The sequence below is a fragment of the Peromyscus maniculatus genome, chromosome 23 (assembly GCF_049852395.1).
Source record: "Peromyscus maniculatus bairdii isolate BWxNUB_F1_BW_parent chromosome 23, HU_Pman_BW_mat_3.1, whole genome shotgun sequence".
Lineage (NCBI taxonomy): Eukaryota > Metazoa > Chordata > Mammalia > Rodentia > Cricetidae > Peromyscus > Peromyscus maniculatus.
The window spans coordinates 51554892-51570365 of NC_134874.1; the positions used below are offsets into that span (position 1 = coordinate 51554892).

Here is a 15474-nt window from a genome sequence, read left to right on the forward strand (position 1 = left end):
TTTCTTTTATAAAAGCTGCCTTGGTCATGGTGTCTCTTCACAGCAATAGAACAGTGACTAAGACAGAAACTGGTGCCAGGGACTGGTGTTTTGCTGTGACAGGCCTGACCATGATGTTTGATGGATGAATATGGAAGACTTTGGGACTTTGGACTAGAAAAATGGTTGGATACTTTAGGTGGGGCTTAATGAGTCATCTAGTGGAAGCATGGAAGACAGTGCTCAGGGTGATTTGAACTATGGAAGCCCAGCTCAAAAAAGTTTCAGAGGGTAAGGGGTCTGTAGACCATTCTTGTGATGTTTGGAAAAGAATGTGGCTTCTTTTTGCCCTTGTCCTGAAATCGTTCTGAACTTGAACTGAAGACTTTTGAATTAACGGCCTTGGCAGAGGAGATTTCAAGTCAGTCTGAATTGCTTTCCAAGAGTGTGTTTGGTGGTTATTAGTGGTCAGTCTTAAGCAGATGTGCAGGAGCAAGATGAGCAAGGAAAAATAAAACATATAGTTTGAAGAGATAAGGAACACCAGGAAATGTAATGTTGGAGCTAAGTCCAGTGTTCAAGGAGATAAAAAGTTTAAAGAAAAGCCTGCTGAGAAATGGAATAAGGGGAGTGGTGACCTCAGGGCAAGACCCCACCAGGCTAAGCTACCATACTAATTTTGTATTTAATACTGTCACCTGTCCTTTGCAATTAGCACATTATCTTGTTTCACTGTATAGGTTTTAAAAATTTAAAAGTCTGAATTTAAAATCACCAGTGCCACAGTACAAACCTGCTTCCAAATAAAGTGACATAGTTGAGCAGAAGATGAGAACCAGAGATTTCAGAGGCAGCACTAAAGATGGCTAAGGGAGGAATCTGGAGAGGATGGAAGAGGGAGGAGCCATGGAGAGAGGGATGCACAGTAGGTCTAGCTTAAGTGCTGCATATTTCAAGTTCTCCTAGAGTCCCTTTCCCATGTCTGTCCTATTTAAAGTGATGAGCTCCTTACACCAGGAGACACAGGGTGGCGACTTGCAGGTGTGGCCTGAGACAGCAGAAGTAGGAGATCTGCAGGAAGTCCAGATGGCAGTGTGCCCACTTCCCCAGCATGAAGGGTCTGTGTCCAGCACAGGAGGAGGTAAGCCAGCTACCACAGGTTTCTCTCCAGGAAACCCTAGTTCTCAAGGAAATATAATCCAAGGCTGGTGTTACCCAGCATCCTCCTCAGAGGCCAAAGCTGGAAAGCTGGCTTGAGCACCAGCCGACCTCCAGAAAACCAGGGTCCAGGGAGATGCAGTCCCCAGTGCCCCAATGGCCGCCCCACTGTTGAGATTCCGGAGGTCTTATTGGACCCACTCAGCAGGCACCAGTATGTAAGGGGCCGCTTTCTGAGTAAAGGAGGCTTTGCCAAATGCTTCGAGATCTCAGACCCAGACCCAAAGGAGGTGTTCACAGGCAAGGTCGTGCCTAAGCCTTTGCTGCTCATCCCCCCAGAAGGAGATGTCTACAGAGATTTCCATTCGCTGCAGCCTCGCACATCAACACGTCTTAGGCTTCCACGGTGTTTTCGAGGACAGCGACTTTGTGTTTGTGATTTTGGAGCTCTGTCGGGAGAGAGTGGATGTTTCTGCTGCAGGGCTGGGGCGCCCACACCGGAAACTTTCTGGCAAAGGGTCATTTTGGAATGCCCCTTATACAAAGGCTATTTCAGCCAGCAGGCTGCCCACATGAAGCCCTATTTCCCTATCAATCTGGTGTAGGCTGTAGGATTCCTCCTGTAGCTTGGACGTATGGTCCAGAGAAGGGACCAGGAAGTTTCTACACTTCTTCCTCCAGCTCTTTGCTGCTTACTAAAAGCATGCACAGACCCAAACTATCAACACCTGAGGGCTTGTTAGGCTCTGGATTACAGGTTTGTCAGCACATCTCACTTTTGAAATGTAACTACAGCCAACTTCAGCAGTCTGCCATTTTACACTTGAACTACAGTGTATCTGTGAGTGTGAGGTCCGCCTGGACTACAGAACGAGTACCAGAACAACCAGAGCTGTTAGAGAAACCCTGTCTGAAAAAGTAAACAAAGGATTAAATAGATTCAAGAATGAACGGGCAGCATCTGACCCTCTTTCCCAGTGTTTACATTTCTTTTGCTGTTTTCTTCAATGGTCCCTATATGTTTCTCTTTCTTAACTGATTGAGAGTGAGCTTTCTTCTGCTGCTAATGCTTCTGAGTATACTTCTGGAAAACACACATGACAGACACCAGCACAACCTTCAGGAGTGTCAGCATTAATCTAACCCCATAAATCTTCACAAGTTTTTTTCTTTTTCTTTTCTTTTGAGACAAGATCTCACTCTGTAGCTCAAGCTGGCCTCCAACTCACAGAGATCCACCTGCTTCTGCCTTCCAAGTGCTAGGATCAAAGGTGTGAGCCACCTCACCTGGTAGCATTCTTTTGTTTTTGTTTTTGTTTTTTTAACTCACTCCCTTCTTCCTTTTTTTTTTTTTTTTGAAACAGACAATGAAGGCAAGAGTGGCCTCAGATTTGAAATCTCTGGCCTCACTGCCCCTTCTCTCCCCAGGTGCTGGCTTTATAGGAGTGTGCAACTGTATTTAGAATTACTATTTTTTTCTTGCAGTTTTATTTGACCTTTTATATTTCATTAAGGGTTGTAGTCTTTGAGAAGTAGCTTGAAGGACTTTGTTTCTCTGTGTGGATATACTACCAATTTAATATAAAGTTCTCAGTTCATCTGTTTCAATTAGATTTACATTTTTAGGCAAATGATTTGCAATGATTTAGTTTTGGTTTTTGGTGCTTTGAGACAGAGTCTCATGTTGTTCAGGCTAGCCTTGAACTCCCAAATGCCGGGGTTACAAATGTGTGCCTCACCCCTGACTCAATGACTTGGTTTATTTTGAAATTATTTTAGGGCTATACAAAAATGTTATAAACAAAATAGGGCTGACTTCCCATGTACCCTTCTCCAGCTTCCTCCACTGTCAGCACATCTCTACCATGGAATAATTACCAAAACTAAAACGTTAACCACCAGATAATCCTGTCAACAAACTCGAGTCCTCATGTCCATCAAACAGATTCCCCACTAACATCACCTTGTTCTGTATCAGGATGCAAGTCAGTACCACACATGGCATTTAGAAACCTCAGCTTCTTAGTTTCCTCCAGCCTGTGACAGTCTCTGGGTTTTTCCTTGTGTCTTGTGACCTTGACACGCTCAGAGGTTGCTGGGGAGTGTGTTTCCTGTTGGGTTTGTTGCTTCCTTGTGATTTAGGGAAGATTCTACAATCTGAGCAGGAATATTGCAGAGGGGATATGCTCTTTTCAGTGTGTCAGGGAGACAAGGCTGTCTCTGCTACAGATACTGTTTCTTCCGTAATTGACAAGTATCTTGCAGGAAGTTGTTTGAAAAACCGTTGACCACTGATTTTAGCACCCACATGTGGGTCTTGGTATAGTAATTATTACTGTAATTTTTATTTTCCCCTTTTAATTTTTGAGACAGTGTCTCATGTGGCCCAGTCTGCTTAGAATTCCCAGTAGCCAAGGTTCCGTTCCTTCTGCCTCTGTCTCCCGAGTGCTAGATTACAGGTGTAGGCCACCATGGCCAATTTATAAGGAGCTGAGAATCCTAATTCAGGGCTTCACACTAGACAAGCTCTCTGTTAATTGAGTTATTGCTGAGCCCCCTTTTCTGTGACCCATTCCTGTAGTGCTGGACTTGTGAATTCCTATCCTATGGGAGGTATTAAAATACTGCTACTTTAAAGATTCTTTGTTTTTAGTAAGTAGCAATAAATGAAGATGTATTATAGATATTTTCCAGATTATCCAAATGTAAAGATTTGTATAACATGTTATGTGATCCTGGGGTAGTCCTCCTCCATTTCCAATAGTTATATTTGGACAGGTTTGATTTTACATATTCTGCAAACACTCATTTTGTTTTTCCTGTGAATGGGTATTTTGCATGCATCTATGAATGTGCACCACATGAATGCCTGGAGACCACAGAGGCCAGAAGATTGTCTTGGATTCCCTGGAACTGGAGTTACAGGTGGTTGTGAGACTCCATGAGAATGTTGGGGACCAAAGGTTCTTGACAGGAACAGCCAGAGTTCTTAGTGTCTGAGCCATCTCTCCAGCCCCTTTTTAGCTAGTTTTAAAATCAGAGCCTGGATATTTTATTTCACACTTAAGTTCTTAATACAGCATGGTGGGATTTTTGTTGCTGTTTTTTTTTTTTGAACCTTTTAATGAAGGACCTGGTTGTAATTCTTTTTTTTAAATATATATATATATACATATATATATATATATATATATATTTTATTTTACAATACCATTCAGTTCTACATATCAGCCATGGGTTCCCCTATTCTCCCCCCTCCCACCCCCTCCCCTTACCCCCAGCCCACCCTCCATTCCCAGCTCCTCCAGGACATGTCCTCCCTCGAGGACTGCGATCAACTTGGTAGACTCAGTCCAGGGAGGTCCAGTTCCTTCCTCCCAGACTGAGCCAAGTGTCCCTGCATAAGTTCCAGGTTTCAAACAGCCAACTCATGCAATGAGCACAGGACTTGGTCCCTCTGCCTAATTGCCTCCCAAACTGATCAAGCCAATCAACTGTCTCACCTATTCAGAGGGCCTGATCCAGCTGGGGGCCCCTCAGCCTTTGGTTCATAGTTCATGTGTTTCTATTCATTTGGCTATTTTTTTTTAATACTTGAGTAAAACTGAAATTTATTATATGCCACAGTCATCCTAGGGACCTCCATGCTATATATATAGCCTCCATGGTTCTATGGGTTGTGGTCTGATTGTTCTTTATTTTATATCTAGAATCCACCAATGAGTGAGTACATACCATAACTGTCTTTCTGGGTTTGGGTTACCTCATTCAGGATGATTTTTTCTAGTTCCATCCATTTGCCTGCAAATTTCATGCTTTCATTGTTTTTCTCTGCTGAGTAGTACTCCATTGTGTATATGTACCACATTTTTTTCATCCATTCTTCCGTTGATGGGCATCTAGGTTGTTTCCAGGTTCTGGCTATTACAAATAGTGCTGCTATGAACATATCTGAGCATGTATCTTTAGGGTATGAATCAGTATTCCTTGGGTATATGCCCAAGAGTGGGATGGCTGGGTCTTGAGGTAGTTCGATTCCTAATTTTCTGAGAAACTGCCATACTGATTTCCACAGTGGTTGTACAAGTTTACATTCCCACCAACAGTGGAGGAGTGTTCCCTTTGCTCCACATCCTCTCCAACATTGGTTGTCATTGGTGTTTTTGATCATAGCCATTCTAACAGGTGTAAGGTGGTATCTCAGAGTCGTTTTGATTTGCATTTCTCTGATGATTAAGGATGTTGAGCATTTCTTTAAATGTCTTTCAGCCATTTGTAGTTCTTGTTTTGTGAATTCTCTGTTTAGCTCTTTAGCCCATTTTTTAATTGGACTGTTCAGTGCTTTGATGTCTAGTTTCTTGAGTTCTTTATATATTGTGGAGATCAATCCTCTGTCAGATGTGGGGTTGGTGAAGATCTTTTCCCAATCTGTTGGCTGTCTTTTTGTCTTATTGACTGTGTCTTTTGCCCTGCAAAAGCTTCTCAGTTTCGAGAGGTCCCATTTATTAATTGTTGTGCTCAGGGTCTGTGCTGTTGGTGTCTTATTTAGGAAATGGTCTCTGGTGCCAATGCGTTCAAGAGTGCTTCCTATTTTCTTTTCTATTAAGTTTAGTGTAACTGGATTTATGTTTAGGTCTTTGATCCACTTGGACTTGAGTTTTGTGCATGGTGACAGATATGGATCTATTTGTAATCTTTTACATATTGACATCCAGTTATGCCAACACCATTTGTTGAGGATACTTTCTTTGTTCCATTGTATAGTTTTGGCTCCTTTGTCAAAAACCAGGTGTTCATATGTGCATGGATTAATGTCAGGGTCTTCAATTCGATTCCATTGGTCCGTATGTCGGTTTTTATACCAGTACCAAGCTGTTTTTATTACTATAGCTCTATAGTAGAGTTTGAGGTCAGGGATGGTGATGCCTCCAAGGGTTGCTTTATCGTATAGGATTCTTTTAGCTATCCTGGGTCTTTTGTTTTTCCATATAAAGTTGAGTATTTTTCTTTCCAAGTCTGTGAAGAATTGTGTTGGGATTTTGATGGGGATTGCATTGAATCTGTAGATTGCTTTTGGTAAGATTGCCATTTTTACTATGTTAATCCTACCTATCCATGAGCATGGGAGATCCTTCCATTTTCTGATATCTTCTTCAATTTCTTTCTTTAGAGATTTAAAGTTCTTATCAAAAAGGTCTTTCACTTGTTTAGTTAGTGTTATCCCAAGGTATTTTATATTATTTGTGGCTATTGTAAAGGGTGATGTTTCTCTGACTTCTTTCTCAACCCTTTTATCATTTGTGTATAGGAGGGCTACTGATTTTTTTGAGTTGATCTTGTATCCTGCCACTTTACTGAAGGAGTTTATCAGCTGTAGGAATTCCCTGGTAGAGTTTTTGGGGTCATTTATGTATACTATCATATCATCTGCAAATAGTGAAAGTTTGACTTCTTCCTTGCCAATTTGTATCCCTTTGATTTCCTTTTGTTGTCTTGTTGCTCTAGCTAGAACTTTTAGTACTATATTGAATAAATATGGGGAGAGTGGACAGCCTTGTCTTGTTCCTGAATTTAGTGGTATCGCTTTGAGTTTCTCTCCATTTAATTTGATGTTTGCTGTTGGCTTGCTATAAATTGCTTTTATTATGTTTAGAAATGTTCTTTGTATTCCTAATCTTTCTAAGACCTTTATCATGAAGGGGTGTTGGATTTTGTCAAAGGCTTTTTCAGCATCTAAGGAGATGATCATGTGGTTTTTTTCTTTCAGTTGCTTTATATGGTGTATTACATTGACTGATTTCCGTATGTTGAACCATCCTTGCATCCCTGGGATGAATCCTACTTGGTCGTGATGGATGATTGTTTTGATGTATTCTTGGATTCGGTTTGCCAATATTTTGTTGAGTATTTTTGCATCAATGTTCATGAGGGAGATTGGTCTGTAGTTCTCTTTCTTTGTCGCATCTTTGTGTGGTTTGGGTATCAGGGTAATTGTAGCTCATAAAAAGAGTTTGGTAGTGTTCCTTCTGTTTCTATTGTGTGGAACACTTTGAAGAGGATTGGTATTAGTTCTTCTTTGAAAGTCTGGTAGAATTCTGCACTGAAACCATCTAGTCCTGGGCTTTTTTTGGTTGGGAGACTTTTGATGACTGTTTCTATTTCTTTAGGGGTTATTGGTCTATTTAAATGGTTTATCTGGTCTTGATTTAATTTTGGTATGTGGTATTTATCCAGAAAATTGTCCATTTCTTCCTGGTTTTCCATTTTTGTGGAGTACAGGTTTTTGAAGTATGATCTGATGATTCTCTGGATTTGCTCATTGTCTGTTGTTATGTCTCCCTTTTCATTTCTGATTTTGTGAATTTGGGTGCTCTCTCTTTGCCTTTTGTTTAATTTGGCTAGTGGTTTGTCTATCTTGTTGATTTTTTTCAAAGAACCAACTCTTTGTTTCATTGATTTTTTGTATTGTTCTCTTGTTTTCTATTTCGTTGATTTCAGCCCTCAATTTGATTATTTCCTGGCGTCTATTTCTCCTGGGTGAGTTTGTTTCTTTTTGTTCTAGAGCTTTCAGTTGTGCTGTTAATTCATTGGTATGGGATTGCTCCATCTTCTTTATGTATGCATTTAGAGCTATGAATTTTCCTCTTAGCACTGCTTTCATAGTGTCCCATAAGTTTGGGTATGTTGTACTTTCATTTTCATTGAATTCTAGGAACTCTTTAATTTCTCTCTTTATTTCTTCCTTGACCCATTGATGTTTCAGGTGGGCATTATTCAGTTTCCATGAGTTTGTGGGTTTTCTATAATTTTTGTTGTTATTGAGGTCTAACTTTAAGGCATGGTGGTCTGATAAGATACAGGAGGTTATTCCAATTTTTTTTGTATCTGTTGAGATTTGTTTTGTGTCCAAGCATGTGGTCAATTTTTGAGAAGGTTCCATGGGGTGCTGAGAAGAAGGTATATTCTTTTGTGTTAGGATGGAATATTCTGTAGATATCTATTAGGTCCATTTGAGTCATAACATCTGTTAGGTCCTTTATTTCTTTGTTAAGTTTCAGTCTGGTAGATCTATCTTTTGGTGAGAGTGGTGTGTTAAAATCTCCCACTACTAATGTGTGGGGTTTGATGTGCGTTTTAAACTTTAGTAGTGTTTCTTTTATGAATGTGGGTGCTTTTGTATTTGGAGCATAAATGTTTAGAATCGAGACTTCATCTTGGTGGATTTTTCCCGTGATGAATATGTAATGTCCATCCTGGTCTCTTTTGATTGATTTTAGTTTGAAGTCTATTTTATTAGATATTAGGATAGCTACACCAGCTTGTTTCTTAGGTCCATTTGCTTGGAAAACCTTTTCCCAGCCCTTTACTCAGAGGTAGTCTCTGTCTTTGGAGTTAAGGTGTGTTTCTTGTATGCAGCAAATGGATGGGTCCTGTTTTCTTATCCATCTGTTAGCCTGTGTCTTTTTATAGGTCAGTTGAGACCATTGATATTGATGGATATTAATGACCAGTGATTGTTAATTCCTGTTATTTTTTTTTTTGGTTGTGTTGTGTTGTCCTTCTGTAGTGTATGTTGGTGTGGGATTATCTATTGCTTGATTTTTCATGGATGTGTTTAGCTTCTTTGGGTTGAATTTTCCCTTCTAGTGCTTTCTGTAGGGCTGGGTTTGTAGACAGGTATTGATTAAATCTGGTTTTATCCTGGAATATTTTGTTTACTCCACCTATGGTGATTAAGAGTTTTGCTGGGTATAATAATCTGGGTTGGCATCCGTGGTCTCTTAGTGTCTGCATGAGATTTGTCCATCATCTTCTAGCTTTCATAGTCTCTATTGAATAGTCTGGTGTTATTCTGATGGGTTTACCTTTATATGTTACTTGGTCTTTTTCCTTTGCGGCTCTTAATATTTTTTCTTTGTTCTGTGTGTTTAGTGTTTTGATTATTATGTGGCGAGGGGACTTTTCTTTTGGATCCAGCCTATTCGGTGTTCTGTAAGCTTCTTGTATCTTCATAGGTATTTCTTTCTTTAGGTTAGGAAAGTTTTCTTCTATGATTTTGTTGAATATATTTTCTGTGCCTTTGAGTTGGTATTCTTCTCCTTCTTCTATCCCTATTATTCTTAGGTTTGGTCTTTTCATGGTGTCCCAAATTTCCTGGACGTTTTGTGTTAGGACTTTTTTGTCTTTAATGTTTTCTTTGACTGACGAATCTATTTTCTCTATCGTGTCTTCAGAGTCAGAGATTCTCTGTTCCATCTCTTGCAATCGGTTGGTTATGCTTGTTTCTGTAGTTCCTGTTCGTTTAGTCAGGATTTCTATTTCCAGCATTCCCTCAGCATGTGTTTTCTTTATTGTCTCAAATTCATTTTTCAGATCTTGGAATGTTTCTTTCATCTGTTTAATTGCTTTTTCTTGGCTTGATTTGATTTCTTCCCATTTTTTGTTCGTTTTTTCTTCCATTTCTTTAAGGGAGTTTTTTATTTCCTCTTTAAGGGAAGTTTTTATTTCCTCTTTAAGAGAGTTTTTCATTTCCTCTTTAAGGAAAGTTTTTATTTCCTCTTTAAGGTAGTTTTTCATTTCCACTTTCAGGAAAGTTTTTATTTCCTCATTGAGGGAATGTTTTATTTCTTCTTTAAGGGCCTTTATCATCTTCTTAAAGTCATTTTTAGGGTTGATTTCTTCTGTTTCTTCTGTCATGGTATGTTTAGGTCTTGCAGGTGTAGAATCACTAGGTTCTGATGTTGCCATATAGGTCTTTTTGTTGTTGCCTGTATTTTTGCACTGGCGTCTACTCATCTTTTCCTCTGTGCGGTGCAGGTGGTTTCTGTGTTTGAGAGTGCCTCTCGTTCTAATTTTTAGTCTTGGTTTAGTAGGGGTTCTTGGTTAAATTGGTGCTATTGGGCTGTTTCTTCAGGGACAGCTGATTTCAGTCTGTGAATTATATACTTATGATTCTGGTGATCTGTTTTAGTGGCTGGGTAGCGCTTTCTTCTGTTTTCCCAGGTCACGTTTTGTTCATTTGTCAACTCCTCAGCTGATCTTGTTTCTTCAGACTTCAAACTGTAGGCATCTGAATCCTCTCCCAGATGGGTTTCAGCTGAGCAGGGTAGTCTCACCAACACCTCCAAGTTGTTGGGTTTCACAGGATCAGCAGTTGGGCCCTGGGTTGTCCCCAGACAGAGTGCCCAGACTCACCCTGGTTCCGACCCACGGAGATAGCCTCTTCCCCAGGTGTTGGGGCGCAGGTCGCTGACCTCGTCTGCCTGTCTCCACCGCATGGCCTGCCTACTTCTGTGGGCCGCCGCCGGGCCTGAATGTCTCTGTCGGTCGCCGCCACCGGGCCCGTCCACCTCTGTCTGCTTATCTCTGTTGCAGGGCCTGTCCACCTCTGTGGGCCGCTGCTGGGCCTGAATGTCTCCGCCAGCTGCCGCCGGGCCTAAATGTCCCTGTCGGCTGCCGCTGGGCCCTGCTACCTCCGTGGGCCGCTGCCACAGGCCTACCTGCGTCTGCTTGTCTCCGCCATCTTGAATCTTCCCCCACAAGTATGCAATTATATTCACATGTATGCATTTATATATCTGTATGCATTTATACACATGTTTATACTTCTATACATGTATATTTATACACATGTATCCTTTCCCAGATGGGTTTCAGCTGAGCAGGGTAGTCACACCAACACCTCCAAGTTGTTGGGTTTCACAGGATCAGCAGCTGGGCCCTGGGTTGTCTTCAGACGGAGTGTTCAGATTCGTTCTGGTTCCGACCCACGGAGATAGCTTCTTCCCCAGGTGTTGGGGTTAGGGGCGTCCCTGTTCCAAGCTGCGTCTGCTTGTCTCCGTCCCTGGGCCTGTCTACCTCTGCGGTCTGCCGTCGGGCCTGTATGTCCCTGTCAGCTGCCTCTGGGTCTGCCTGCCTCTGGGGGCCGCCACTAGGCCTGTATGTCTCTGCCGGCTGCAGCTGGGCCTGTATGTCCCTGTCAGCCGCCGTGCTGGGCCCGTCTACCTCTGCGGGCTGCCTCTGCGGGCCTACCTGCATCTGCTTGTCTCTGCCGCTGGGCCCGTCTCGTTGCTGTTGTTTTTAATTGAAACTTTAGGGAATGTCCTGTTCCACGGGAGAACTGACACATGCTGGTCAGTTGGAGGAAGTGAATCATTCAAGAATAAAGACAGCATCAGTGACCAGCACAGCTCCGGTCACTGTTATGCCCAGATTGTGACCCCCCAAAGAGACCACCGTAGACCTTGGATGTCCAGAATGCAACAGCAAGTTTTATTCTGCAGATACAAGTCTAGACAGGGACTCATTCCTACACCCAATACAGTGAGGCAGGGAGGAGTCCCTCTTTCTTGGGGAAGTTAGTTTTTATAGGCAAAACCCATAAAATTTCTTAGAGGGGAGGGGGTTAGTACGGGTCCATCCTTGATTGGTCAAGTTTTTCCCGGACCTGGACTTTATCTTATTTTATCTTATCTGTTTGCCCTGTCAGGAGTTTTACAACTCATCTCCAGGGTCTGGTCTTGTTATCTCTGGAGAGGGGCATCTCATGGTTAATTGGTTACCATCAGACATCCTGACTCTGTTCTTTTGTTCCTGGGGCTGGCACCATCATTTCTGGGGACTTGAAACTGGCCTGGCCTAGATCACAGTCCCCAAAGCCGCCACTGAAGACTTTAGGTACAGAATGCAAAAGTAAGGTGTTTTCTAAGTTTACAAGTCTCCAGGGAGGCTCTTCCAAATCTCTCACTCACAGCAGGGAGGTGGGAAGGAGCGCTCCCCTTTCTTTGTGAGGCTAGTTCTTAAAGGCACAGACCATATAATTTATTTTAACCCACCTCCCTTTTTAGTCTTTTGGTCGAATATCCTGTTTTCCAAAGTCCCTGTAGCAGATACAGCCACCTGGGGAAAGGGGTCTAAGTTCTTATCTACACCTAGGAATCCTGGTTTAAGCTTCTCTTTGTCTGTAGGGGATAGAGTGGGGGGGTTTACTGAGGTATCACAGTCACCATAGGCCAACTAATGCTTCAGTGTGGATTTCATTAGACTGTTGTCTGTAGGCACACAAAGCAAAATGCTTACACTGTGCTTCACTCATCCATCCGCCTTCCTGGATGTACAAGGTGACCTTCATTCTTTGCTTGAATTGGTGCCTCCAGGCTCTCTCCCTGAGGGACAGCAACAGCTGCTGTCCTGGAAGGGCAGGCTGTTGGAGCAGAGGCCTGAGCTCCTGAAGCTTTGTGGCCTCTCAATAAGCACCATGTACCTGACACACCAACCCAGTCCTGACTCAGTTCCCAACAGCAGTGAGAGCTAATGGGACTGTGGGAAGAGTGCTGGCTGTGGCAGGCAGCCTGTGCTCCCTCCAGTGGTTTTGTGCCTGGCTAATGGCCATGCCACCTTCTTAGGTGTAGAGAAACCCTTGCCTGAGCATCTCTGAGAAAAGGAGGAGCCAGAGGTTTGGGGGACAAGTGAGGCCATCGAGTGCCACTTCGGTGACATGCTGTAGCTGCTGACCAGGGTCAATGCCTCCAAGCCCTCAGAGGTAAGGAGGTGCGGCAAGGTGAGTCCTGCAGGGGCTTCCCATCTGGAGAAGGCAGGGCATCTCAGTCAGCAAGCAGAGCCCCCATTTCCTGGAGATCAACATCCAGATGAGTTAGCCTGACACCCAAGGCCCTCCTGGTGTGCCTTCTGCCTGTTTCTGCCCCATCTCACTCTGTAGGTGACTGGTAGGTCACCTCTGCACAGCTGCATCTTCTGTCTCCTTTCTGCCCAGGGAATTAATCCCTTGGTCCTCAAGAGACTCAGGTCAGCTCCAGCCTCAGGGCTTTTGTGCCCACTGTCACCACCCTGACCCCCACTGCCAGCACTTCCTAACCTGACTTAACTCTCCGTAACATTTCTTCCCAACACATTCATGTATCTGCAGTTGGGACTCGTGTGCACTGAGTTGGTTTTAGCATTGCAGGAACGGTTGGGTCTGCTCAGGTTCTTCACCACTTTAATCTGGGGCACTAGGCTTTCCACCAGCCCCGATGTTAATGACAGCAGCTGTGCTGTGGGATGGTCTATATGTCAAATTGATCTGATTGGTCAATAAATAAAACACTGACTGGCCAGTGGCTAGGCAGGAAGTATAAGCGGGACTAACAGAGAGGAGAAAAGAAAGAACAGGAAGGCAGAGGGGGCAATGTCAGCCGCTGCCATGACAAGAACCATGTGAAGACACCGGTAAGCCACGACCCTTGTGGCAAGGTATAGATTTATGGAAATGGATTAATTTAAGATATAAGAACAGTTAGCAAGAAGCCTGCCATGCCCATACAGTTTGTAAGCAATATAAGTCTCTGTGTTTACTTGGTCAGGTCTGAGCGGCTGTGGGAATGGCAGGTGACAGATTTGTCCTGACTGTGGGCAAGGCAGGAAAACTCTAGCTACACAGCTGATTTGATCACTCTTCACCCCTGTGGGTGGTACGTGGGTCCTTCCAGAAGCCTAGGGATTCTTTTCCTATCCACACCTACCACAGTTCCTGGGACACAGTAAAGGGGCCCACTGAATGAATTGGGACTTGACATTCTGGGCTGCAATTTTCCATTTGGGTGTCTGGGTTTGTGCCTTCAGAGCCCTCCCCATGTTTCATGGGGTGCCCCCCCCAGTTCTGGGGAGGGCTATCTGAGAAGACAGAAGAAGGGGCTGGCCTAACCAGTGCTGTGTTTCTATCCCAGAGAAGGCTGAGGATCCTGCATGCATCCCCATCTTCTGGGTCAGCCAGTGGGTAGACCAATCAATGAAGTATGGACTTGGTAGGTGTCTCCAGAATGTGGGATGGGCAGGGGATGGTGTGGCCATCGTAGCTTTTGAGTGAACGACTGAGTGATGTCTGTAATTGTGTGTCTATGTTACTAACTTATGCATGCAAGCGCTCTACTACTGAGCTGTTCCCAGCCTTTGTCCACCTCCTCCTGCCTTTCTAAGACAGCCCTCCACCTGCCATTATGGTGTCAGCTCTGTGACAACAGTACAGGCCACTCTTTAATGACTCAGCATGCCTTGTCCTCTACAATGATGGCGACAGCCTCCCGTACATAGACCATGATGGAATGGAGTCTCACCCTACCATGAGCTCCCACCCTGACTCCTTGATGAAGAAGGTGGGAACTGGCTGCTGAGAGATGGTGTGGCAGGGTATGGGGGCTGCCTCGGGGTCAGGCCCTCATTATGAAATCTCTTCCCCAACTTTCCAACCAGATCTCTCTCCTCCAGCATTTCCGAAGTTACATGAATGAACATCTGCAGAAGGCAGGGGCCAACACCACACCCCGGGAAGGTGAGGAGCTGGCCTGGCTGCCCTACCTGAAAAAATGGCTCCTCACAAGCTGCGCCATCGTCCTGCACCTCAGCAACGGCACTATACAGATTGATTTCTTCCAGGGATGCAGGGGCCTGTACTTGAGGTGGCTGGGTGGGGTGGAAGTGCTGTCCTTTCACCAGGTGGGGGGTCTTCCTCCCCTTTGCCTCAACCTCAGGCACCAGCTGAACTCTTCACTCACTCCCTTCTTCCCTCCAAGGACCACACCAAACTTATCCTGTGCCCCCTGATGGCAGCTGTGACCTCCATCAACAAGAACCGGGACTTCCGCACATACTGCCTGAGCCTTCTGGAGGAATATGGCTGCTGCGAGGAACTGGGTAGACAGCTATGCTATGCCCACACCATGGTAGACAGGCTGCTGAGCTCAAAGTCTACCTGCAACAGACTCGAGGACGACTCCTAGGCCTCTGTCCTTTGGGCTGATGCCCCTTTACTCTGCAAGCTCTGCCTGGGACTGCATTGCTTGGCTTCTAAGCCTGCTGTTCAGTGCTTGTGTCCATGGGGCTGGGTGAGGAAGGGGTTGCTGTGTAAGTTATTTTTGTATATGTTTAGATATAACCTGAGTTTATAACCTCTTTCCCTGCCCTCAGCCTACTGTATAACTTGTATAGATATATTTCTATTGAATTTGAGACTGTTGTTTCTTTGGCTTTATATTTATTCAATACATGTGCATATCTTTTCTTATTCTGTGTTTTTGTGAGTACCCTGAACCCAGAGTATTTCTCTGTTCCAACAGCCTCAGGCTGCTAAACTGCTGTCCAATATTTTGATGCTTCCTAGACAAGGTTGAGGCACGGGCTTATTAACTCCTTGGTCCACCTTTGGGGCAGCTGGTTGTCTCAGCTCTTTGACATCTGGCAGGATCTCCCAGATTCCAAAGCTGGTGAGAAGTAGGGCAGGAAGAAGCACTCATAGTACAGGCCCTCATGACATGGTGAGTGTGTAGCAGCTGCCTCGTGAAG

The 15474-nt window shown here is 44.0% G+C and overlaps 1 pseudogene; it reads left to right on the plus strand.

Annotated features, from left to right (window-relative positions):
• Positions 1-12394: 12394 nt before the first annotated feature.
• Positions 12395-14912, plus strand: LOC102923911 (serine/threonine-protein kinase PLK1-like; annotated as a pseudogene).
• Positions 14913-15474: the final 562 nt, after the last annotated feature.